Source organism: Haliotis cracherodii, unplaced genomic scaffold (assembly GCF_022045235.1).
Source record: "Haliotis cracherodii isolate W230 unplaced genomic scaffold, xgHalCrac1.p SCAF_14, whole genome shotgun sequence".
Lineage (NCBI taxonomy): Eukaryota > Metazoa > Mollusca > Gastropoda > Lepetellida > Haliotidae > Haliotis > Haliotis cracherodii.
This window is the reverse complement of record NW_027266269.1, coordinates 9,304,014-9,329,966: the sequence shown is the minus strand read 5'-3', so window position 1 is coordinate 9,329,966 and position 25,953 is coordinate 9,304,014. Positions and strand designations below refer to the sequence as shown.

The 25,953-nt window shown below is 41.5% G+C and overlaps 12 non-coding genes and 3 pseudogenes across 12 annotated transcripts; all 15 read left to right on the top strand.

The window, feature by feature from the left end:
* Positions 1-141: 141 nt before the first annotated feature.
* LOC139461443 (U1 spliceosomal RNA) lies at positions 142-305 on the top strand. Its single transcript, XR_011652934.1, has one exon. It is a non-coding gene; the product is annotated as a U1 spliceosomal RNA (small nuclear RNA).
* Positions 306-706: 401 nt separating this feature from the next.
* LOC139461431 (U1 spliceosomal RNA) lies at positions 707-870 on the top strand. Its single transcript, XR_011652923.1, has one exon. It is a non-coding gene; the product is annotated as a U1 spliceosomal RNA (small nuclear RNA).
* Positions 871-1,271: 401 nt separating this feature from the next.
* LOC139461446 (U1 spliceosomal RNA) lies at positions 1,272-1,435 on the top strand. Its single transcript, XR_011652937.1, has one exon. It is a non-coding gene; the product is annotated as a U1 spliceosomal RNA (small nuclear RNA).
* Positions 1,436-1,836: 401 nt separating this feature from the next.
* On the top strand, positions 1,837-2,000 carry LOC139461419 (U1 spliceosomal RNA). The gene has a single exon (XR_011652912.1). It is a non-coding gene; the product is annotated as a U1 spliceosomal RNA (small nuclear RNA).
* Positions 2,001-2,401: 401 nt separating this feature from the next.
* On the top strand, positions 2,402-2,565 carry LOC139461408 (U1 spliceosomal RNA). Its single transcript, XR_011652901.1, has one exon. It is a non-coding gene; the product is annotated as a U1 spliceosomal RNA (small nuclear RNA).
* Positions 2,566-2,966: 401 nt separating this feature from the next.
* Positions 2,967-3,130, top strand: LOC139461396 (U1 spliceosomal RNA). The gene has a single exon (XR_011652890.1). It is a non-coding gene; the product is annotated as a U1 spliceosomal RNA (small nuclear RNA).
* Positions 3,131-3,531: 401 nt separating this feature from the next.
* LOC139461513 (U1 spliceosomal RNA) lies at positions 3,532-3,695 on the top strand. The gene has a single exon (XR_011652994.1). It is a non-coding gene; the product is annotated as a U1 spliceosomal RNA (small nuclear RNA).
* Positions 3,696-4,096: 401 nt separating this feature from the next.
* Positions 4,097-4,260, top strand: LOC139461445 (U1 spliceosomal RNA). The gene has a single exon (XR_011652936.1). It is a non-coding gene; the product is annotated as a U1 spliceosomal RNA (small nuclear RNA).
* A 401-nt stretch (positions 4,261-4,661) lies between these two features.
* On the top strand, positions 4,662-4,825 carry LOC139461502 (U1 spliceosomal RNA). The gene has a single exon (XR_011652983.1). It is a non-coding gene; the product is annotated as a U1 spliceosomal RNA (small nuclear RNA).
* Positions 4,826-5,226: 401 nt separating this feature from the next.
* Positions 5,227-5,390, top strand: LOC139461444 (U1 spliceosomal RNA). The gene has a single exon (XR_011652935.1). It is a non-coding gene; the product is annotated as a U1 spliceosomal RNA (small nuclear RNA).
* A 4,356-nt stretch (positions 5,391-9,746) lies between these two features.
* Positions 9,747-9,910, top strand: LOC139461455 (U1 spliceosomal RNA). Its single transcript, XR_011652946.1, has one exon. It is a non-coding gene; the product is annotated as a U1 spliceosomal RNA (small nuclear RNA).
* Positions 9,911-10,310: 400 nt separating this feature from the next.
* Positions 10,311-10,474, top strand: LOC139461490 (U1 spliceosomal RNA). The gene has a single exon (XR_011652972.1). It is a non-coding gene; the product is annotated as a U1 spliceosomal RNA (small nuclear RNA).
* Positions 10,475-16,095: 5,621 nt separating this feature from the next.
* LOC139461471 (U1 spliceosomal RNA) lies at positions 16,096-16,233 on the top strand (annotated as a pseudogene).
* Positions 16,234-21,774: 5,541 nt separating this feature from the next.
* LOC139461475 (U1 spliceosomal RNA) lies at positions 21,775-21,915 on the top strand (annotated as a pseudogene).
* Positions 21,916-24,019: 2,104 nt separating this feature from the next.
* Positions 24,020-24,158, top strand: LOC139461474 (U1 spliceosomal RNA; annotated as a pseudogene).
* Positions 24,159-25,953: the final 1,795 nt, after the last annotated feature.

Below are 25,953 nucleotides of genomic sequence, written 5' to 3'. Positions count from 1 at the left end.
CGGGTGAATGTAGTGCCATGTACAGGGAAGTATATACATGTTTGAACAGAAACGGAATATATGTGAAGTGTTGTTTAAAACACACCTGAGTGAGGTGATGTGCATGTTTGTAGCGATGGTTAGGAAGCTGCAGTTTCAGGCATACTTACCTGGCACAGGCTTTACAGTGATCCGCAAGGCTGTGGGCCCGGGGCGAGACCTTTCCATTGCACATCGGCTTGGTTGACCCCTGCGATCATCCCAAATGTGGACGACTCGGGTGCGCAATTTATAAGTGTGGGGGACTGCGTTCGCGCTCTCCCCTGGAAAAACCAATCAAAAATAGAAATGCCTTTTTTTTCATTCTATTTGTCTATCATGACATGTTCAGTTGTTGTGATTGTTGTGTTTGTTTTGCCGAGTAGCTCCCAAGGAGAAAGATAGGACCCGGAAGGAAACTTGGGTGTTGACATGGAAGTTGCCTCCCCTGGGTACCTGGCGTCAGGTGCATGTCTATGCAGCCTAAAATGCAAATAAAGCCATTTCTGTCTGTTTTTTCCTGTCAATAATCTTTGCATAAAGCGAACGGGTGAATGTAGTGCCATGTACAGGGAAGTATATACATGTTTGAACAGAAACGGAATATATGTGAAGTGTTGTTTAAAACACACCTGAGTGAGGTGATGTGCATGTTTGTAGCGATGGTTAGGAAGCTGCAGTTTCAGGCATACTTACCTGGCACAGGCTTTACAGTGATCCGCAAGGCTGTGGGCCCGGGGCGAGACCTTTCCATTGCACATCGGCTTGGTTGACCCCTGCGATCATCCCAAATGTGGACGACTCGGGTGCGCAATTTATAAGTGTGGGGGACTGCGTTCGCGCTCTCCCCTGGAAAAACCAATCAAAAATAGAAATGCCTTTTTTTTCATTCTATTTGTCTATCATGACATGTTCAGTTGTTGTGATTGTTGTGTTTGTTTTGCCGAGTAGCTCCCAAGGAGAAAGATAGGACCCGGAAGGAAACTTGGGTGTTGACATGGAAGTTGCCTCCCCTGGGTACCTGGCGTCAGGTGCATGTCTATGCAGCCTAAAATGCAAATAAAGCCATTTCTGTCTGTTTTTTCCTGTCAATAATCTTTGCATAAAGCGAACGGGTGAATGTAGTGCCATGTACAGGGAAGTATATACATGTTTGAACAGAAACGGAATATATGTGAAGTGTTGTTTAAAACACACCTGAGTGAGGTGATGTGCATGTTTGTAGCGATGGTTAGGAAGCTGCAGTTTCAGGCATACTTACCTGGCACAGGCTTTACAGTGATCAGCAAGGCTGTGGGCCCGGGGCGAGACCTTTCCATTGCACATCGGCTTGCTTGACCCCTGCGATCATCCCAAATGTGGACGACTCGGGTGCGCAATTTATAAGTGTGGGGGACTGCGTTCGCGCTCTCCCCTGGAAAAACCAATCAAAAATAGAAATGCCTTTTTTTTCATTCTATTTGTCTATCATGACATGTTCAGTTGTTGTGATTGTTGTGTTTGTTTTGCCGAGTAGCTCCCAAGGAGAAAGATAGGACCCGGAAGGAAACTTGGGTGTTGACATGGAAGTTGCCTCCCCTGGGTACCTGGCGTCAGGTGCATGTCCCTGCAGCCTAAAATGCAAATAAAGCCATTTCTGTCTGTTTTTTCCTGTCAATAATCTTTGCATAAAGCGAACGGGTGAATGTAGTGCCATGTACAGGGAAGTATATACATGTTTGAACAGAAACGGAATATATGTGAAGTGTTGTTTAAAACACACCTGAGTGAGGTGATGTGCATGTTTGTAGCGATGGTTAGGAAGCTGCAGTTTCAGGCATACTTACCTGGCACAGGCTTTACAGTGATCCGCAAGGCTGTGGGCCCGGGGCGAGACCTTTCCATTGCACATCGGCTTGGTTGACCCCTGCGATCATCCCAAATGTGGACGACTCGGGTGCGCAATTTATAAGTGTGGGGGACTGCGTTCGCGCTCTCCCCTGGAAAAACCAATCAAAAATAGAAATGCCTTTTTTTTCATTCTATTTGTCTATCATGACATGTTCAGTTGTTGTGATTGTTGTGTTTGTTTTGCCGAGTAGCTCCCAAGGAGAAAGATAGGACCCGGAAGGAAACTTGGGTGTTGACATGGAAGTTGCCTCCCCTGGGTACCTGGCGTCAGGTGCATGTCCATGCAGCCTAAAATGCAAATAAAGCCATTTCTGTCTGTTTTTTCCTGTCAATAATCTTTGCATAAAGCGAACGGGTGAATGTAGTGCCATGTACAGGGAAGTATATACATGTTTGAACAGAAACGGAATATATGTGAAGTGTTGTTTAAAACACACCTGAGTGAGGTGATGTGCATGTTTGTAGCGATGGTTAGGAAGCTGCAGTTTCAGGCATACTTACCTGGCACAGGCTTTACAGTGATCCGCAAGGCTGTGGGCCCGGGGCGAGACCTTTCCATTGCACATCGGCTTGGTTGACCCCTGCGATCATCCCAAATGTGGACGACTCGGGTGCGCAATTTATAAGTGTGGGGGACTGCGTTCGCGCTCTCCCCTGGAAAAACCAATCAAAAATAGAAATGCCTTTTTTTTCATTCTATTTGTCTATCATGACATGTTCAGTTGTTGTGATTGTTGTGTTTGTTTTGCCGAGTAGCTCCCAAGGAGAAAGATAGGACCCGGAAGGAAACTTGGGTGTTGACATGGAAGTTGCCTCCCCTGGGTACCTGGCGTCAGGTGCATGTCTATGCAGCCTAAAATGCAAATAAAGCCATTTCTGTCTGTTTTTTCCTGTCAATAATCTTTGCATAAAGCGAACGGGTGAATGTAGTGCCATGTACAGGGAAGTATATACATGTTTGAACAGAAACGGAATATATGTGAAGTGTTGTTTAAAACACACCTGAGTGAGGTGATGTGCATGTTTGTAGCGATGGTTAGGAAGCTGCAGTTTCAGGCATACTTACCTGGCACAGGCTTTACAGTGATCCGCAAGGCTGTGGGCCCGGGGCGAGACCTTTCCATTGCACATCGGCTTGGTTGACCCCTGCGATCATCCCAAATGTGGACGACTCGGGTGCGCAATTTATAAGTGTGGGGGACTGCGTTCGCGCTCTCCCCTGGAAAAACCAATCAAAAATAAAAATGCCTTTTTTTTCATTCTATTTGTCTATCATGACATGTTCAGTTGTTGTGATTGTTGTGTTTGTTTTGCCGAGTAGCTCCCAAGGAGAAAGATAGGACCCGGAAGGAAACTTGGGTGTTGACATGGAAGTTGCCTCCCCTGGGTACCTGGCGTCAGGTGCATGTCCATGCAGCCTAAAATGCAAATAAAGCCATTTCTGTCTGTTTTTTCCTGTCAATAATCTTTGCATAAAGCGAACGGGTGAATGTAGTGCCATGTACAGGGAAGTATATACATGTTTGAACAGAAACGGAATATATGTGAAGTGTTGTTTAAAACACACCTGAGTGAGGTGATGTGCATGTTTGTAGCGATGGTTAGGAAGCTGCAGTTTCAGGCATACTTACCTGGCACAGGCTTTACAGTGATCCGCAAGGCTGTGGGCCCGGGGCGAGACCTTTCCATTGCACATCGGCTTGGTTGACCCCTGCGATCATCCCAAATGTGGACGACTCGGGTGCGCAATTTATAAGTGTGGGGGACTGCGTTCGCGCTCTCCCCTGGAAAAACCAATCAAAAATAGAAATGCCTTTTTTTTCATTCTATTTGTCTATCATGACATGTTCAGTTGTTGTGATTGTTGTGTTTGTTTTGCCGAGTAGCTCCCAAGGAGAAAGATAGGACCCGGAAGGAAACTTGGGTGTTGACATGGAAGTTGCCTCCCCTGGGTACCTGGCGTCAGGTGCATGTCTATGCAGCCTAAAATGCAAATAAAGCCATTTCTGTCTGTTTTTTCCTGTCAATAATCTTTGCATAAAGCGAACGGGTGAATGTAGTGCCATGTACAGGGAAGTATATACATGTTTGAACAGAAACGGAATATATGTGAAGTGTTGTTTAAAACACACCTGAGTGAGGTGATGTGCATGTTTGTAGCGATGGTTAGGAAGCTGCAGTTTCAGGCATACTTACCTGGCACAGGCTTTACAGTGATCAGCAAGGCTGTGGGCCCGGGGCGAGACCTTTCCATTGCACATCGGCTTGCTTGACCCCTGCGATCATCCCAAATGTGGACGACTCGGGTGCGCAATTTATAAGTGTGGGGGACTGCGTTCGCGCTCTCCCCTGGAAAAACCAATCAAAAATAGAAATGCCTTTTTTTTCATTCTATTTGTCTATCATGACATGTTCAGTTGTTGTGATTGTTGTGTTTGTTTTGCCGAGTAGCTCCCAAGGAGAAAGATAGGACCCGGAAGGAAACTTGGGTGTTGACATGGAAGTTGCCTCCCCTGGGTACCTGGCGTCAGGTGCATGTCTATGCAGCCTAAAATGCAAATAAAGCCATTTCTGTCTGTTTTTTCCTGTCAATAATCTTTGCATAAAGCGAACGGGTGAATGTAGTGCCATGTACAGGGAAGTATATACATGTTTGAACAGAAACGGAATATATGTGAAGTGTTGTTTAAAACACACCTGAGTGAGGTGATGTGCATGTTTGTAGCGATGGTTAGGAAGCTGCAGTTTCAGGCATACTTACCTGGCACAGGCTTTACAGTGATCCGCAAGGCTGTGGGCCCGGGGCGAGACCTTTCCATTGCACATCGGCTTGGTTGACCCCTGCGATCATCCCAAATGTGGACGACTCGGGTGCGCAATTTATAAGTGTGGGGGACTGCGTTCGCGCTCTCCCCTGGAAAAACCAATCAAAAATAGAAATGCCTTTTTTTTCATTCTATTTGTCTATCATGACATGTTCAGTTGTTGTGATTGTTGTGTTTGTTTTGCCGAGTAGCTCCCAAGGAGAAAGATAGGACCCGGAAGGAAACTTGGGTGTTGACATGGAAGTTGCCTCCCCTGGGTACCTGGCGTCAGGTGCATGTCTATGCAGCCTAAAATGCAAATAAAGCCATTTCTGTCTGTTTTTTCCTGTCAATAATCTTTGCATAAAGCGAACGGGTGAATGTAGTGCCATGTACAGGGAAGTATATACATGTTTGAACAGAAACGGAATATATGTGAAGTGTTGTTTAAAACACACCTGAGTGAGGTGATGTGCATGTTTGTAGCGATGGTTAGGAAGCTGCAGTTTCAGGCATACTTACCTGGCACAGGCTTTACAGTGATCAGCAAGGCTGTGGGCCCGGGGCGAGACCTTTCCATTGCACATCGGCTTGCTTGACCCCTGCGATCATCCCAAATGTGGACGACTCGGGTGCGCAATTTATAAGTGTGGGGGACTGCGTTCGCGCTCTCCCCTGGAAAAACCAATCAAAAATAGAAATGCCTTTTTTTTCATTCTATTTGTCTATCATGACATGTTCAGTTGTTGTGATTGTTGTGTTTGTTTTGCCGAGTAGCTCCCAAGGAGAAAGATAGGACCCGGAAGGAAACTTGGGTGTTGACATGGAAGTTGCCTCCCCTGGGTACCTGGCGTCAGGTGCATGTCCCTGCAGCCTAAAATGCAAATAAAGCCATTTCTGTCTGTTTTTTCCTGTCAATAATCTTTGCATAAAGCGAACGGGTGAATGTAGTGCCATGTACAGGGAAGTATATACATGTTTGAACAGAAACGGAATATATGTGAAGTGTTGTTTAAAACACACCTGAGTGAGGTGATGTGCATGTTTGTAGCGATGGTTAGGAAGCTGCAGTTTCAGGCACGAACTAAAAGCAAAATTTAAACAAGATAAGGGTCCGCACATTGCCTGTATCCAAGAAACCAAATTCTCAAAAAAATCTAAATTTACTCTACCAAACTACAACTCAGTTAGAACAGACCGAGCCAAACCTAAAACCGCTAGAGCCGCAGGAGGATTAATAATACTAATCAGAGAAGACATTAACTATGAAGAAATCAAAATGAACACACCAAACCTAGAAGCAAACGGCATCCAAATAACTCTCAAAAACCAAAAAATAAACATCATTAACGTATACCACTGGGCAGAACAAAAAATTCAAGCTGAGGACCTAAACAAATTACTGCAAATAAGCAATAAATCAACTATATTCCTAGGAGACTTTAACGCTCACCACCCCACCTGGAGCATAGATGAAAAAATAGATAATCATGGCAAACTAATCTCTGAATGGATAGAAACAAATAACCTTGTACTCCTAAACAATAACCAACCAACTAGATACGATAAGAAAAACCATAAAATGTCGGCTATCGACCTAACCATATGCACCCCAGATCTGGCCCAAAGTACTCAATGGGAAGTTCACGACGCCCCACTAGGTAGTGACCACTTCCCTATAAACATTACCATAGGCAATACAAACGTTCCTACCCAAACAGAAAACCTAGAACCAAAATTCAACTATAACCAAGCTAACTGGGACAAATTTCAGGATATCTGCAACCAAGCCAACCTAACCAAACTAGAAAATAAGGACCCAGAAATCCACTGCAAAAACCTAACAGACTACATAATTAACGCAGCCAAAGCATCAATACCTTATAAAACAAATAACGTAGGCAAACCCTCGGTACCATGGTGGAACGAGGAAATAGAACAAACTAGACGCAAACGTAAAACAGCCTTCAATAGAGCCAAACGCGACCATAACCATATAACGGTAGCTCACGAACTAAACCACAAGGTCCAAAAACTAGTCAAAATAGCTAAAACCAAAGATTGGAAATTATTTTGTGAAGGAGTAAATAATCGCACAGATGCCAGAACAGTCTGGCGAAAAATCCACGCCATTAGAGGCTTAAAACGTCACAAAAAAACACCCAACATAAACAATTCAACCAACCCTACCGAAAAGGCAAATAACCTAGCAAACCACTTCTCGGCCATAAGCAGCAACAATAACTTCAGCGAAAAATTCCAACAAAAACTTAAAGCAGAAGCCAAACCTACTAAAGTACCAAATAATGATAACCTCGAAATAAACCAACCTTACTCAATGGAAGAACTCCAGTACGTACTCCAAAATAGGAAAAAGGGAACTGCCCCAGGACTAGACCTAACATCCTACCAAATAATCAAAAAACTCCCCCCCAACCTACTCCAGGCACTACTTAAACTATATAACCTAATCTATCAAAACGGACAGGTACCAACTCCCTGGAAACAGGCACTAGTCATCCCTATCCCTAAACCCGATAAACCAACTAACCAGGCAAATTCTTATAGACCAATATCCCTAACCTCAAACCTATGTAAAGTAATGGAATCTATGGCCAAAAATAGACTACAACACTACTTAACTCAAAATAACATCATAAACACAGATCAAAGCGGTTTCACTCCTGGCCGCTCAACCTTAGATAATCTCGCCCGACTAGAACAGGACATAAAGACGGGACAACTCAACAAACAATACACAACAGGCATCTTTCTGGATTTCTCCAAAGCATTCGACATGATTTGGCACAACGGGCTAATACAAAAACTTAAAAAAATAGGACTAAAAGGACAAATAATAAACTACATTCAGGACTTTCTAAACGAACGTAAAATAACAGTGGGGATAGACCATACTCTATCGGACCAGTGTCCCCTAGAAAATGGCACTCCCCAGGGCAGTATCCTCAGCCCCACACTCTTTAATATAATGATAAACGATCTCTTCGAGGGCCTATCCCCTAAAGTAAACACATCCAAATTCGCGGATGATGGAGCCCTCTGGATCCGCACAAAAAGTATTAATATGGCCCAGAATTTACTCTGCCATTTAAGGGCTTCTCCCTTAACTCAGAAAAAACAACAGGAATAGTATTCAAACATAAAAACATGAAACCCGCCTCCCTAATTCTCCAGCTAAACAACCAAACAATCAAATTTCAAAAACAAACCAAATTCTTAGGACTTATCTTCGATCAACATCTCACCTGGGATGCTCACATCCAAAACCTAACAACTAAATGCAGTAAAGACCTAAACACCCTAAGATGCCTAACTGGCTCAAACTGGGGAGCCTCCAAAGATACCCTCCTCTCACTCTACATATCACTAATTAGATCAAAACTAGACTACGGCTGCGCCATATACAACACCCTAAACAACTCTCTATCTAAAAAACTTGACTCAATACAATATCAGGCTCTCAAACTAATTACACGCACCCAACATGGCACCTCCTACACTTCACTCCAGGCCTTAACAGGAGAAATGCCACTAAGTCTACGCAGGGAACAGCTAAGCTTAAATTTCTGGGCCGCATCCCAATCAAACCCTCTCATCCAAAACCTAATAAACCAAAATATCAGCCCCAAAAACCAAGCTCTAGCTCGTAAACACCCCTTACTTACCCCAATATCTCAAAGAATAACAAACTACCTAAATGAACACCAAATTAAAAATCTTAAACAAAACTGCAAACAATCAAATATCTTCACCCCTAAACTTAAAATACCCAAAATAGACACAACACTAGCTAGCCAAATAAATAAACAAACCGACCCAAACATAGCTAAAACCACCACACTAGCATACATACACGAAAATTGGCCAAATTGGTGTCACATTTACACGGACGGATCTTCAGATCCGACCTCCAAACACACAGGTTTCGGAGTCCATACCACACAACCAACTAAAACTACACAATCCTTCCGACTCCCAAACAACCAATCAATATTCACGGCAGAACTAATGGGCATGGCCTCAGCCCTCCATAGTCAAGAATCCAAAAACCACAATAAAATACTAGTACTTACCGACTCCCTAAGTGGACTGCAAGCCCTCAAAAACAAAAATACCAAAAACCGACCTAAATTAATAAATGTAATACTTAAAAGCTCCAACGACCTAACTAACGCAGGCAAACAAATAACTTTCTTGTGGATACCCGCCCACGTAGGAATATACGGTAATGAAAACGCCGATAAGGCAGCTAAACTATCCCTCAAAATCCCAGAAATAAGCTTAAACTTACCCATCTCAAAATCAGAAATTAAAAGTGTAAATAAGCAAAAAATCACCAAAACATGGCATAACCTATATCTAAACTCAAATAGCCAAATCAAAAAAGTACTCAGCAAACCACTAACCAAACCAAAAATTCACCATCCATCAAAAAAAATCGACAGAGTAATCACTAAACTCCAAACAGGACACACCAACCTAAATAACCACCTAAAAAAAATAAAAAAACATACTACAGGTAACTGCCCACACTGCAAACAACTAGAAACCCCAGAACACGCACTCATCTACTGCACACACTACCTAACACATCGAACCGCATTACAAACCACCCTCAATCTAAACCAGGCTCTCACTCTAGAAGCAATACTAAACCCACAAAATAAACTAGAAAACTTCAAGGCCTTAGGCGTATTCTTAATCAAAACGGAACTAATAAAACGCATCTAAAAACACTATAATCCACCAAATCAAAATTACATAAACACACAAAAATCCACCATACCCAGCTCCCTTAGTTCTCCTCCCTTACCCCATCGGCATCTATTCCAAATCTCAAAATTCCCAAATTCTATATAAGCAACCCCTAAAGCCCCCTCTTGGGTTGCACACACAACTTTCGCCCCTTTCGGAAACACATTAAATGGCCTGGCCGGGCCCGTGTGCGAAATACGCATCAGTCGGAAAGCGCACGTTAAATCTACAAAGTAAGTAAGTAAGTAAGTTTCAGGCATACTTACCTGGCACAGGCTTTACAGTGATCCGCAAGGCTGTGGGCCCGGGGCGAGACCTTTCCATTGCACATCGGCTTGCTTGACCCCTGCGATCATCCCAAATGTGGACGACTCGGGTGCGCAATTTATAAGTGTGGGGGACTGCGTTCGCGCTCTCCCCTGGAAAAACCAATCAAAAATAGAAATGCCTTTTTTTCATTCTATTTGTCTATCATGACATGTTCAGTTGTTGTGATTGTTGTGTTTGTTTTGCCGAGTAGCTCCCAAGGAGAAAGATAGGACCCGGAAGGAAACTTGGGTGTTGACATGGAAGTTGCCTCCCCTGGGTACCTGGCGTCAGGTGCATGTCTATGCAGCCTAAAATGCAAATAAAGCCATTTCTGTCTGTTTTTTCCTGTCAATAATCTTTGCATAAAGCGAACGGGTGAATGTAGTGCCATGTACAGGGAAGTATATACATGTTTGAACAGAAACGGAATATATGTGAAGTGTTGTTTAAAACACACCTGAGTGAGGTGATGTGCATGTTTGTAGCGATGGTTAGGAAGCTGCAGTTTCAGGCATACTTACCTGGCACAGGCTTTACAGTGATCCGCAAGGCTGTGGGCCCGGGGCGAGACCTTTCCATTGCACATCGGCTTGGTTGACCCCTGCGATCATCCCAAATGTGGACGACTCGGGTGCGCAATTTATAAGTGTGGGGGACTGCGTTCGCGCTCTCCCCTGGAAAAATCAATCAAAAATAGAAATGCCTTTTTTTCATTCTATTTGTCTATCATGACATGTTCAGTTGTTGTGATTGTTGTGTTTGTTTTGCCGAGTAGCTCCCAAGGAGAAAGATAGGACCCGGAAGGAAACTTGGGTGTTGACATGGAAGTTGCCTCCCCTGGGTGAGGTGATGTGCATGTTTGTAGCGATGGTTAGGAAGCTGCAGTTTCAGTCATACTTACCTGGCACAGGCTTTACAGCGATCAGCAGGAAAGTATCGAGCAGTAATATATTTTTTTCCAAACAGGTCTACGGGCGGGCAGGACATCTTGTCCTTTGTCTTCGGACTCCCCCCATCTCGTATTGTGCATTATGGCAGCCATTATAAGCTCAGGTAATGGCCCAAGGAAATCCGAGACAACACCCAGCATCCGGAGAAGGGTCATCAAGTTGGATTTTGTTGGCCCAGACCGGTTTTCCGTAACAAGGTACAAGCTCTTCACCTTCCTGTATGGATTCCTTGGAAACAGTATCAATAGACTGACGAGGAGGGATAAAGCCACAGAATGGTTTTTAACTTTGGATTCAGAGGAGTTGGCTGAAGAGCTCCACGAAGAAGGTTTTAAAGAGTTGTCACAAAAATTAAGTGTTTACTTCTCCCTCATCAACAAAGTGAGAACATCAGTGAGAGTTCATTGGCTACCTGAAGAATACGGATGTGCATTTTTGACAAGATTCTTTGCGGACTACGGAAAAGTTATAAATGTGGAGGAAGACGTTAGCAAAGAGGAGTTCGACAAGGGCTGCTTTATGGGATCATATAATGTGCTGTTAGAGATGAACTATGAAGACATTGCTTTGATCCCACACCTTGTGAATATCACTGGACGAAGTAGTGCCTTTCCTTTATTGTTCACATTGGCCGGAAGAACCCCCCTTTGTCTGAAATGTCATGAGGTAGGACATGTCAGAAAGGAATGTTCAGGGAGTGCTAAGATGCAAGTACCAGTTACCTCCTATCGGCCTGCCCGGAAATCATACTCTGATGCGGTGACTAACAATAAACAGGCAAGCACCTATAGAGATGACGAAGAGGAAATTGAGAAGGAGATGAAGGAGATGGAGGAAGCAGCAGCAAGGGAGGATTGGTCACATCAGAACCCGACAGAGGAGAAGGAGAAGGAGAAGGGGACTCAGCCTCCAGATGAAGAACCCATTCAGACAGGGCCAGTTCACACTGGGTCTTCAGAACATGTGCCAGTAATTCAGGGAGATGATTCAGGGAGTACTCAGGATGTGCCAGTTGAGGATGTGCCAGTGGAGGATGAGACAGCTATGAATGAGGATTCTCAGATCAATGGGAGTAGTATGTCTACGAATGTGAACCTGCTTACTCAGGAGGGCCCCCAGAGAAAACGCCCGCGTTCACCAAATAGCAAAAACATTGGAGCAAAAATGGTGAGAGACACACGTAGAGACATACTAAGAAGAGAAGCCAACAACTGGGAAAATCATACACAGGCCATTGACGTCGATACAGACGAATCAAGTGCAACAGACAGTATCACATAACAGACCCAGATATGTGTGCTAACAAAATGTTAACGATTTGGACATGCCCCAGGACGATGATTATGGATATTGGATTTATGTGTTATTGTATTCTGTTGACGATATGGATATGCCCTTGGATTACGATTATGGATCAGCAATTTACTATATACAGCGTTTGCTGGGATCCCCTTTTGGTATGTATATTGCATGTTAATATTTTATTCATATGCTGCTTTTACAACAATAGATTATGTAACTTATGTTTCATCATCATTTATTATTGTGCTTGTTTGGTGATATCCACCAAATTATTCTATATAAATTCTAATGTATAAGATTGCTACGATAAATTGTGCAGGGATAAGGGGTAGTACCAGAAGGTGTGTGTTGTGTGAAGAGTGGAAGAGAATGAATGTTGATATTTTATTTATGCAAGAATGTCATGTGGCCTGTGTGAAAGAAGGAGAGACTGTAGAGAAAGAATTTGGATGTAAAGCCTTCTGGAGTTTTGGTACCGGAAATGCACGTGGAGTTGGCATTTTATTATCTCATAAACTAAATTTTAATATTGTACATTTCCATTATGATTTTGACGGCAGGCTCTTTGTTTTAGATATTGATATAGATAATAATTGTTTTAGGCTTATAAATATTTATGCGCCTAACCATTACTCAGAGAGAAGGGATTTCCTATTATCTTTAGAAAATTATTTTGTTACTCGCCGTCTCGTTGTTCTTGGGGGAGATTTTAATTGTGTTTTATCTACTGTTTTGGACAAAATTGGCGGGAATCCAAATTGTGGTACTGGGGGGGCAACTATTTTGAAGCGTTACCTCAATTTATATAAATTAATAGACCCTTTTCGGGATTTATATAAAACTAAAGTTATGACAACGTGGCGAGGTGGAAATATTAGCTGTCGGCTAGATCGATTTTATATCTCTGCTCCATTAATACCGGCTGTCAAAAGTTGTGATGTTCAGCCATGTTCCATTTCTGATCACGATTATTGTGTTCTAGGTTTGGAGGTTGTTGATTGCATCTCTGTAGGACCTGGTTATTGGAAATTTAATAATTCCTTGCTCAAAGACAAATCATTTGTGTCGGAATTTCAGAAATTTTGGGAATCTTTATATGTTCAGGCTGATTTGTCTCTTTCGGATTGGGATAGCTTTAAAGCTCAAATTAAAACTTTTGTTTTGGGGTATGGAAAAAAGTCAGCTGCCAATAAAAGACAGATTTTACAGCAGCTTCAAAGGCGATACAGAGATCTGCTAACTGCAGAAAGTCAGAGGCCTGGGGAGTATGTAGATCAGTTAAAAGCGATCAAATCACAACTTTATGACTTTCATTATGATAAGGTACAAGGAAGTGCAATCCGCTCCAGAGTGCAAGTTTTAGAAAATAATGAACAACCTTCTAAATTTTTCTTACAATCTGAATTTAAACGCTCTGGAGATAAAATCATTCGTGTTTTGGAGAATGGTTCTGAAATCTATGACAAAAATGAAACGATTCGTAACTATTGCAGGGAGTTCTATGAAAACTTATATACCCCTGAGGAAATTGATGATTTTTACTGTTCAGAATTTATTGAGGACTTGCCTTTCTTGGACAGGACTTCAGCTGATAGTTTAGAGGGAGCTGTGACAAAAGAGGAGATTTTATTTGCTTTAAAAGGGATGGATAACAATAAAGCCCCGGGGTTGGATGGTTTAAGTAAAGAGTTTTACATAACGTTTTGGCCACTATTTCAAGATATTTTAGTACACATTTATAATTTATCAATAAAATAGGGTACTCTTAGCAATTCACAAAAACTAGGATGTATCTCTCTGTTATGTAAGGACCCTAAAAATCCTCAATTGTTACGCAATTGTCGCCCTATTAGTCTGTTAAATGTAGATTACAAAATATTATCTAGAGTGGTTCAAAGCCGGTTGTCATCAGTTATTGCTGAGATTGTGCATCCTGATCAGACATGTTCTATCAGAGGCAGATCAATAGCAGACAACATACATCTTCTACGAAATGTAGTTGATTATGTGGAGCAAAAAGGAGATTCTGTGGCCTTTGTTTGTCTTGATCAAGAGAAGGCTTTTGATCGGGTAAACCATGAATTCATGTTCAAGGCCTTACATCAGTATGGGTTTGGTCCAGAGTTTATCAACCTGGTCAGCCTGTTATACAATAATGTCCAAAGTACAGTGTTGGTAAATGGTAATCTCTCGGATACATTCCCCGTGAGAAGGAGGGTCAGGCAAGGCTGCAGCCTAAGCCCTTTGCTATATGTTTTAGTTTTTGAACCTTTTGCTATTAAAGTGAGGAGTGATAAATTAATTAAGGGCATAAAAATTCCCGGTGTTAATGAAGAAGCCAAAATATCTGCCTATGCTGATGACGGGACTGGTATTTGTGCGAATGAGATGAGTGTCAGACGTTTGCTTCAAGTGAGTGAGTGGTATGCTCGTGGTACTGGTGCTCGTTTGAACATGGCTAAAACCAAAGCCATATCTTTTGGGAAATGGTGTTCTTCGGCCGACCACCCTTTTGGTATATCGTGGCCCGACTCATGTAAAATTTTGGGGGTAGTTTTTGGTAAGAATGTCACTCCTGATGATAATTGGAACAAAATTTTAACAAAATTCCACGGGGTTCTAAATTTTGCATTTAAAGACAGATTTTTATCAGTATATGGTAAATCTGTAATCTGTAACGTCATGGCCATGTCAAAGTTGTGGTATGTTGCATCTGTATTGCACATGCCCAAGCACTTTGTTGATATTTTCACACGAGTAGCATTTGACTTTTTTTGGGAATCCCATCTATTTGAACCCCTCTCTAGGACTATCTTATATAATAATATAGATGTTGGAGGTGTTAACTTTCCCCATATTCCTTCTCGTCTGCATGCTTTACGTCTTTACCATTTATATAAAATCATTAATAATAGTCAGTGTAAATATTCCTGTTTTGCGCTCTACTGGATTGGCTTTTCACTGAAGCATATCAAACCCGAATTCGCTTCAAATTTAACGCCACACTCTGCATATATCCCTCCCTATTACAAAAAAGTGTTAGACTCATATAGATATTTTAATTCGTTATATCCTGATTATGATTGGACTGTTCCTGTAAAAAGTGGTGTATTTTATAAACTGTTGATTGCCCATGTATGTACAGAGCCTGCTATCTTTAAGTATTTTTCTAATGTACAATTTAAATCTGCCTTCACATTGCTCAACGACTCATTCATAGATCCCCTTGTCAAAAAATTCTCCTGGCGTCTTCTTCATGACATTGTCCCAACTAACTTTACTCTTTTTTGCAAACGCCATTCTCTCATTAAAAAATGTACTTTTTGCAATGAAAATGAGTCTGTTGAGCATCTGTTTTACAATTGCAATATGGTCTCTACTTTGTGGAATATCGTCAGCAAATGGGTTTTGGATTTATCTTTTGGCTTGATGGATTTAAATGCTAATAAGATTCGGTTTAATCAGTTATCCTTTTGTCATTGTCAATATCGGAAAAGCGTCATGGTGTACCTGGTGTGTTTGGCCAAGCATCAGATTTGGGTTGATAGGTGTCATGTAAAAAATGGTAGGAAAGGGGTGACAAAGGAAAGTATTGTCGCCCATTTTTTGGAAAGGTTACGTTTTCGTATCGTAGTTGACAAAGCCCGTTTGCCTGACAATTTATTTAATCTTTACTGGGTACAGTGTTCATTGTTCTGCACCGTCAACAATAACAAGGTGGAATTTACATTTTAATTGATCACTATAAAGACTGTTTATGAAGAATATCATATATATAATTATATTATTGTATGTACTTTCCACCTTTAGTTTTGTAATCACCCCGACACTATAGTCTACCATCCCATGTGAAAATAAGTTATATGGATAGACTATTAGGACCCAGGCACCTTTTCTTTTAATCATCATTCCTTTCTTCATCGCCATTTTCATTTAAAGTATGTTTTATCATGTCCATTGCTATCCTTCAAGGTGTCTGGGGAGCATTGTTCTTAGGGCCATTTAAATGTAAATAAACTTTATTAAAAACAAAAAAAAACAAAAAAAAACAAACAAGGCTGTGGGCCCGGGGCGAGACCTTTCCATTGCACATCGGCTTGGTTGACCCCTGCGATCATCCCAAATGTGGACGACTCGGGTGCGCAATTTATAAGTGTGGGGGACTGCGTTCGCGCTCTCCCCTGGAAAAGCCAATCAAAAATAGAAATGCCTTTTTTTCTTTCTATTTGTCTATCATGACATGTTCAGTTGTAGTTGTTGTTGTGATTGTTGTGTTTGTTTTGCCGAGTAGCTCCCAAGGAGAAAGATAGGACCCGGAAGGAAACTTGGGTGTTGACATGGAAGTTGCCTCCCCTGGGTACCTGGCGTCAGGTGCATGTCTATGCAGCCTAAAATGCAAATAAAGCCATTTCTGTCTGTTTTTTCCTGTCAATAATCTTTGCATAAAGCGAACGGGTGAATGTAGTGCCATGTACAGGGGAGTATATACATGTTTGAACAGAAACGGAATATGTGTGATGTGTTGTTTAAAACACACCTGAGTGAGGTGATGTGCATGTTTGTAGCGATGGTTAGGAAGCTGCAGTGTCAAGCATACTTACCTGGCACAGGCTTTACAGCGATCAGCAGGAAGTATTCGAGAATTGATTTTTCTTTCACAGGTCGACGAGCGGGCAGGACTTGTTCCTACGTCTTCAGACTCCCCTCATTTTGTTAGTCATGGATCCGATTCGTTTCTCTAGGAATGGTCCTAGGAGCTCTGAGACCACAATGGACATCAGGAAGCAAGTAGTGAAGCTGGAGTTTGTTGGACCCGAGAGATTTTCAGTGACGAGATCGAAGTTGTACACCTTTTTGACTAAAACCTTCGGAGCAGATAGCGTCAGAAGACTGTCCAGAAGGGAGAAGGTTACTGAATGGTTTGTGACCGTCTCATCTGAGAAGCTTGCCAACCAACTTCATGCAGAAAGCTACCATGACTTAACATCAAATCTCGGGGTGCACTTCTCCCTAGTTGACAAGGTAAAGGTGTCTGTGAGGGTGCACTGGCTACCCGAAGAATTTGGAGGTACCTTTTTGGAAAGATTCTTTCAGGATTATGGGACAGTTATCTCAGCTAAGGAGGAAATTAGTAAGAACACTTTTGATGAGGGGTGCCTTTTAGGATCGTACAATGTCATCATGGAGATGAGAAATGAAGAGGTATCCGGAATTCCCCACCTAGTGAATTTCGAAACACCGACCAGATGTTTCCCTTTGCTATTCACGATGGCAGGAAGACCACCCTTGTGTTTAAAGTGTCAAGTTGTGGGGCACTTGAGGAGAGAATGGCCAGGAACTCAGAAAGTCTCAACAAAACCACACTTTAGGAAATCTTACTCAGAGGCCCTGGCAACCGGAAGAAAAGAACAGAGATCGCATGTGGATGAGGAAGCAGATGTGGATACAGAAGCGGTAGAGGAGACCGAGGAAGAGATACGGAAGGACATTGAAAATGCCATTGGTGCTAAGAATGACTGGTCAGAGGTCGAAAATGAGAATATTGAGGATGTGCCAGTGGAGGATGTGCCAGTGGAGGATGTGCCAGAAGATTCGCAGATCAATGTTACGAATGTGAACCTGCTTACTCAGGAGGGCCCCCAGAGAAAACGACCTCGTTCACCAAATAATAAAAACATTGGAGCAAAAATGGTGAGAGACACACGTAGAGACATACTAAGAAGAGAAGCCAACAACTGGGAAAATCATACACAGGCCATTGACATTGATACAGACGAATCAAGTGCAACAGACAGTATCACATAACAGACCCAGATATGTGTGCTAACAAAATGTTAACGATTTGGACATGCCCCAGGACAATGATTATGGATATTGGATTTATGTGTTATTGTATTCTGTTGACGATATGGATATGCCCTTGGATTACGATTATGGATCAGCAATTTACTATATACGGCGTTTGCTGGGATCCCCTTTTGGTATGTATATTGCGTGTTAATATTTTATTCATATGCTGCTTTTACAACAATAGATTGTTATGTAACTTATGTTTCATCATCATTTATTATTGTGTTTGTTTGGTGATATCCACCAAATTATTCTACATAAATTCTAATGTATAAGATTGCTACGATAAATTGTGCGGGGATAAGGGGTAGTACCAGAAGGCGTGTGTTGTGTGAAGAGTGGAAGAGAATGAATGTTGATATTTTATTTATGCAAGAATGTCATGTGGCCTGTGTGAAAGAAGGAGAGACTGTAGAGAAAGAATTTGGATGTAAAGCCTTCTGGAGTTTTGGTACCGGAAATGCACGTGGAGTTGGCATTTTATTATCTCATAAATTAAATTTTAATATTGTACATTTCCATTATGATTTTGACGGCAGGCTCTTTGTTTTAGATATTGATATAGATAATAATTGTTTTAGGCTTATAAATACTTATGCACCAAACCATTACTCAGAGAGACGGGATTTCCTATTATCTTTAGAAAATTATTTTGTTACTCGCCGTCTTGTTGTTCTTGGGGGAGATTTTAATTGTGTTTTATCTACTGTTTTGGACAAAATTGGCGGGAATCCAAATTGTGGTACTGGGGGGGCAACTATTTTGAAGCGTTACCTAAATTTATATAAATTAATAGACCCTTTTCGGGATTTACATAAAACTAAAGTTAGGACAACGTGGCGAGGTGGAAATATTAGCTGTCGGCTAGATCGATTTTATATCTCTGCTCCATTAATACCGGCTGTCAAAAGTTGTGATGTTCAGCCATGTTCCATTTCTGATCACGATTATTGTGTTCTAGGTTTGGAGGTTGTTGATTGCATCTCTGTAGGACCTGGTTATTGGAAATTTAATAATTCCTTGCTCAAAGACAAATCATTTGTGTCGGAATTTCAGAAATTTTGGGAATGTTTACATGTTCAGGCTGATTTGTCTCTTTCGGACTGGGATAGCTTTAAAGCTCAAATTAAAACTTTTGTTTTGGGGTATGGGAAAAAGTCAGCTGCCAATAAAAGACAGATTTTACAGCAGCTTCAAAGGCGATACAGAGATCTGCTAACTGCAGAAAGTCAGAGCCCTGGGGAGTATGTAGAGCAGTTAAAAGCGATCAAATTACAACTTTATGACTTTCATTATAATAAGGTACAAGGAAGTGCAATCCGCTCCAGAGTGCAAGTCTTAGAAAATAATGAACAACCATCTAAACATTTCTTAAAGTCTGAATTTAAGCGCTCTGGAGATAAAATCATTCGTGTTTTGGAGAATGGTTCTGAAATCTATGACAAAAATGATTCTATTCGTAACTATTGCAGGGAGTTCTATGAAAACTTATATACCCCTGAGGAAATTGATGATTTTTACTGTTCAGAATTTATTGAGGACTTGCCTTTCTTGGATAGCGCTTCAGCTGATAGTCTAGAGGGAGCTGTGACAAAAGAGGAGATTTTATTTGCTTTAAAAGGGATGGATAACAATAAAGCCCCAGGGTTGGATGGTTTAAGTAAAGAGTTTTACATAACGTTTTGGCCATTACTTCAAGATATTTTAGTACACATTTATAATTTATCAATAAAATAGGGTACTCTTAGCAATTCGCAAAAACTAGGATGTATCTCTCTGTTATGTAAGGACCCTAAAAATCCTCAATTGTTACGAAATTGGCGCCCTATTAGTCTGTTAAACGTAGATTACAAAATATTATCTAGAGTTGTACAAAGCCGGTTGTCATCAGTTATTGCTGAGATCGTGCATCCTGATCAGACATGTTCTATCAGAGGCAGATCAATAGCAGACAACATACATCTTCTACGAAATATAGTTGATTATGTGGAGCAAAAAGGAGATTCTGTGGTCTTTGTTTGTCTTGATCAAGAAAAGGCTTTTGATCGGGTAAACCATGAATTCATGTTCAAGGCCTTACATCAGTATGGGTTTGGTCCAGAGTTTATCAACCTGGTCAGCCTCTTAATAAATTAATTAAGGGCATAAAAATTCCCGGTGTTAACGAAGAAGCCAAAATATCTGCCTATGCTGATGACGGGACTGGTATTTGTGCGAATGAGATGAGCGTCAGACGTTTGCTTCAAGTGAGTGAGTGGTATGCTCGTGGTACTGGTGCTCGTTTGAACATGGCTAAAACCAAAGCCATATCTTTTGGGAAATGGTGTTCTTCGGCCGACCACCCTTTTGGTATATCATGGCCCGACTCATGTAAAATTTTGGGGGTAGTTTTTGGTAAGAATGTCACTCCTGATGATAATTGGAACAAAATTTTAACCAAATTCCACAGGGTTCTAAATTTTGCATTTAAAGACAGATTTTTATCAGTATATGGTAAATCTGTAATCTGTAACGTCATGGCCATGTCAAAGCTGTGGTATGTTGCATCTGTGTTGTACATGCCCAAGCACTTTGTTGATATTTTCACATGAGTAGCATTTGATTATTTTTGGGAATCCCATCTATTTGAACCTCTCTCTAGGACTATTTTATATAATAATATAGATGTTGGAGGTGTTAACTTTCCCCATATTTCTTCTCGTCTGCATGCTTTACGTCTTTACCATTTATATAAAATCATTAATAATAGTCAAGTGTAAATATTCCTGTTTTGCGCTCTACTGGATTGGCTTTTCACTGAAGCATATCAAACCTGAATTCGCTTCAAATTTAACGCCATACTCTGCATATATCCCTCCCTATTATAAAAAAGTGTTAGACTCATATAGATATTTTAATTCGTTTTATCCTGATTATGATTGGAGTGTCCCTGTAAAAAGTGGTGTATTTTATAAACTGTTGATTGCCCATGTATGTACAGAGCCTGCTATCTTTAAGTATTTTTCTAACGTACAATTTAAATCCGCCTTCACAATGCTCAACGACTCATTCATAGATCCCCTTGTTAAAAAATTCTCCTGGCGTCTTCTTCATGACATTGTCCCAACTAACTTTACTCTTTTTTGCAAACGCCATTCCCTCATTAAAAAATGTACTTTTAGCAATGAAAATGAGTCTGTTGAGCATCTATTTTACAATTGCAATATGGTCTCTACTTTGTGGAATATCGTCAGCAAATGGGTTTTGGATTTATCTTTTGGCTTGATGGATTTAAATGCTAATAATATTCAGTTTAATCAGTTATCCTTTTGTCATGGTCAATATCGGAAAAGCGTCATGGTGTACCTGGTGTGTTTGGCCAAGCATCAGATTTGGGTTGATAGGTGTCATGTAAAAAATGGTAGGAAAGGGGTGACAAAGGAAAGTATTGTCGCCCATTTTTTGGAAAGGTTACGATTTCGTATCGTAGTTGACAAAGCCCGTTTGCCTGACAATTTATTTAATCTTTACTGGGTACAGTGTTCATTGTTCTGCAACGTCAACAATAATAAGGTGGAATTTACATTTTAATTTCTAACTATAAAGACTGTTTATGAAGAATATCATATATATAATTATATTATTGTACGTAATTTCCACCTTTAGTTTTGTAATCACCCCGACACTATAGTCTACCATCCCATGTGAAATTAAGTTATATGGATAGACTATTAGGACCCAGGCACCTTTTCTTTTAATCATCATTCCTTTCCTCATCACCATTTTCATTTAAAGTATGTTTTATCATGTCCATTGCTATCATTCAAGGTGTCTGGGGAGCATTCTTCTTAGAGCCATTTAAATGTAAATAAACTTTATTAAAAAAACCAACCAAAAAAAAAACCGCAAGGCTGTGGTCCCGTGGCGAGACCTTTCCATTGCACATCGGCTTGGTTGACCCCTGCGATCATCCCAAATGTGGACGACTCGGGTGCGCAATTTATAAGTGTGGGGAACTGCGTTCGCGCTCTCCCCTGGAAAAAAACAATCAAAAATAGAAATGCCTTTTTTTAATTCTATTTGTCTATCATGACCTGTTCAGTTGTAGTTGTTGTTGTGATTGTTGTGTTTGTTTTGCCGAGTTGCTCCCAAGGAGAAAGATAGGACCCGGAAGGAAACTTGGGTGTTGACATGGAAGTTGCCTCCCCTGGGTACCTGGCGTCAGGTGCATGTCTAGGCAGCCTTAAATGCAAATAAACCCATTTCTGTCTCGTTTTTCCTGTCAATAATCTTTGCATAAAGCGAACGTGTGAATGTAGTGCCATGTACAGGGGAGTATATACATGTTTGAACTGAAATGGAATATGTGTGATGTGTTGTTTACAAAGCACCTGAGTGAGGTGATGTGCATGTTTGTAGTGATGGTTAGGAAGCTGCAGTTTCAAGCATACTTACCTGGCACAGGCTTAACAGTGTCTGTAAGTATTTTGAGAATCTTTTCGTTTCACAGGTCTACGGGGTGGCTGGACTTAGTCCTCTGTCTTCGGAACTCCCCCCATTTGTGTGCATCAGGATGTCGTCCATTGTTACGATCAACAGTGGTCCAAGGATTAATGAAACAGACCTGGATGTGAGAAGCCGTGTAGTTAGGCTGACATTCACGGATGTAGACAGATTCAAAGTGAACAGAGTGGATATTTTAAGATACGTTACCTTAATTTGTGGACCAGGAACAGTGGAGAGGATTTCCAGGAGAGAGAAAGGTAATGAATGGTTTGTGACCCTCAGCACTGAGGAAGCCGGTCAGAAGTTACATGATTTAAAGTTCCAGAGGCTGCAGCCAAGACTAGTTGTGGAATTTTCTCTTGTAAACAGAGTGCGTTCCTTAGTGAGGGTGCACTGGCTCCCGGAAGAATTTGGAGAACCTTTCCTGGCAAGACTGCTGTATCCATTTGGCAAAGTACTGTCAATTAAAGAGGAAAGGTGTTCGGATAAAGGAATGGAGGGCATTCTACTTGGGACATATGCAGTTATCATCGAATGTTCCCATGAAGAAGTTAGGAAAATTCCTCACTTGTTACACGTGGTTTCATCGGATGCATCGAATTTCCAACTTCTTTTTACAGTGCCTGGCCGACCTCCTCTGTGTTTAAAGTGTGAGGAGGTCGGTCATGTGAGAAGAGAGTGTATCAACCGATCTAGGACATTGCAGCCTTTGGCCCCTAAGGGATTAACGTCATCATACGCAGACATGGTTAAAAGAAAGAACAAAGGAAAAGATTCATCGTATGTGGACGAGCCAGAAGAACTAGACAAAGAACTAGACCAGGATCTTAATACAAATCCTGAACATGACTGGTCAGCTTCAAAGGGTGCAGAGAACACACCCTACTTTATCCCCCCAGAGGAAAGGTCACCCTCACAGGACTCACCATCCGAGACCAGTGGCCAAGAAACTGGTCAACCAGAGATTCAACCGCTGGCGATAGCAGAAGACAGAACCATATCGAAGATGGACAGTGGCCCTTCAGAAGGTACAGGGAGAAAAAGAACATCATCTCCTATAAAGACACTGGAGAAGTCAGCACGTACCGCTTCAGATACGATGACTGTTGACACTAATGATTCAGATGTTTCTGGGAGCCCTGGGAGTGTAACTACCTAATTCCCTTATGTGTTCTTGTGTACTTCGGATGACGATTTGGATATGTCCCTGGATTCTAATTACGGATTATAGTTTATGTGTGGTTAAACGGCATTTGGCCGGGATTTCAGCTCAAGTATTGTAAGTATTATGTTCAGTTTCATTATCATGTATTCAAGCGTTTATACAGTTTCATGCAGGGCCTTAAATGTAGTTCTGTCAATGTTGTTTGACGTACAGTTTGTAGGTGTATATATTTGTACTTGCTATTTATCAATTTTTAATAATGTATAGATTTGCAACAATTAATTGTGCCGTTTTAAGGGGTGGGACCAGAAGGCGTGTGCTGTGTGAGGAATGGAAGAGAATGAATGTAGATATTCTATTTATGCAAGAGAGTCATGTGGCATGTGTGAAAGAAGGGGAGACTGTTGAGAAAGAATTTGGATGTAAAGCCTTCTGGAGTTTTGGGACGGGTTTATGCATGTGGGGTTGGTATTCTTCTACGGGCTGTGGGCCCGGGGCGAGACCTTTCCATTGCACATCGGCTTGGTTGACCACTGCGATCGTCCCAAATGTGGACGACTCGGGTGCGCAATTTATAAGTGTGGGGGACTGCGTTCACGCTCTCCCCTGGAAAAAAAATCAAAAATAGAAATGCCTTTTTTTACATTCTGTTTGACTATCATGACATGTTCAGTTGTTGTTGTTGTTGATGATGATGTTGTTGCTATTGTTGTTGTGTTGTTTTTGCTGAGTAGCTCCTAAGGAGAAAGATAGGACCCGGAAGGAAACTTGGGTGTTGACATGGAAGTTACCTCCCCTGGGTACCTGGCGCAAGGTGCATGTCTATGCAGAATAAAATGCAAATAAAGCCATTTCTGTCTCGTTTTTCCTGTCAATAATCTTTGCATAAAGCGAACGTGTGGATGTAGTGCCATGTACAAGGAAGTATATACATGTTTGAACTGAAATGGAATATGTGTGATGTGTTGTTTACAAGACACCTGAGTGAGGTGATGTGTATGTTTGTAGTGATGGTTAGGAAGCTTCAGTTTCAAGCATACTTACCTGGCACAGGCTGTGCATGATCCTCAGGAAAGAATTGAAAACTAATATGTCTTTTTTCTTTCACAGGCTACGGGTGGGCTGAACTTCTTGTCCTTTGTCTTCGGACTCCTCCCATTGATTTGCATCATGGCAGCCATTCAGACTTCAGGGAATAGGCCATGGAAGTCAGAGACGATCCCAGATATAAGGAGAGTAGTAAAGATAGATTTTGTTGGCCCAGATCGGTTGACTGTGACAAGATTCAAGCTCTTCCCTTTCTTATTGGATACCTGTGGTGATGGTTTTGAGAGACTTGCAAGGCGGGAAAAAACAACCGAGTGTTTTTTAACAGTGTCATCTGAGGAGCTAGGAGATCATCTACACGATCTAAATACAAGCGTCTATCAGATACTTTAAGTGTTCATTTTTCCTTAGTGAACAAGGTGATCACATCAGTTCATGTACACTGGCTCCCCGTGGAGTTCGGAGCAACCTTTTTGGCACGGTTATTCAAGGATTATGGGAAAGTATTAAGTGTGGAGGAGGATGTTAGCAGGGAAAAGTTCGACGAAGGGTGCCTACTTGGATCATACGAGGTAGTCTTGGAAACGTGTTATGAAGACATAACTGCTATTCCTCATTTAGTAAACATCACCGGGAGAAGCAGTTCTTTTCCACTTTTGTTTACAATGGTGGGAAGGCCTCCTCTGTGTTTGAAGTGCCATGAGGTAGGTCATCTGAGGAAAGAATGTAAAGGATCTACAAAAGTTCAGATGCCACCAACCTCTTATCGTCTTCCCAGAAAGAGATATTCTGATGTTTTGAGAAACAATACTCAACCTGATTCTTATGTTGATGAAGAAGAAGAGATCACGAAAGAAATGAAGGAGATCGAGGAGGCAGCGTCAAAAGATGACTGGTCAAAGACGTGCCAACAGAGAGGACAAGTGTTCCTCAAGAAAAGGATGTGTTAACAGTGGAGAATGATGAGACAGAGGTCTTACAGGATGAGCTTACAGAGGCTGAGAATGCTGTAGATATGGAGGAGGCTCCTCAGTCTGATGTGACAACAGAACTAAACCTTTCCACTCAGGATGGATTTCACAGGAAACGTCCAGGTTCACCTACTAAACAAAAGCATATAGCCGCGAAACTAGTGAGAGACACCAAAAGAGACATAGAACAGCGGGAGAAGGATGAATGGAAACTCAGAACCCAGGGCATGGTGGACACGGATGACTCTAGTGCAACAGAGAGCATCACTTAAGCGATGTAAAATGTGTGTTTCCAAACTTTTACGAATGATTTGGACATGCCCCTGGACGATTTGGACATGCCACCAAATTATTCGATGTAAATTCAAATGTATAAATTTGCTACA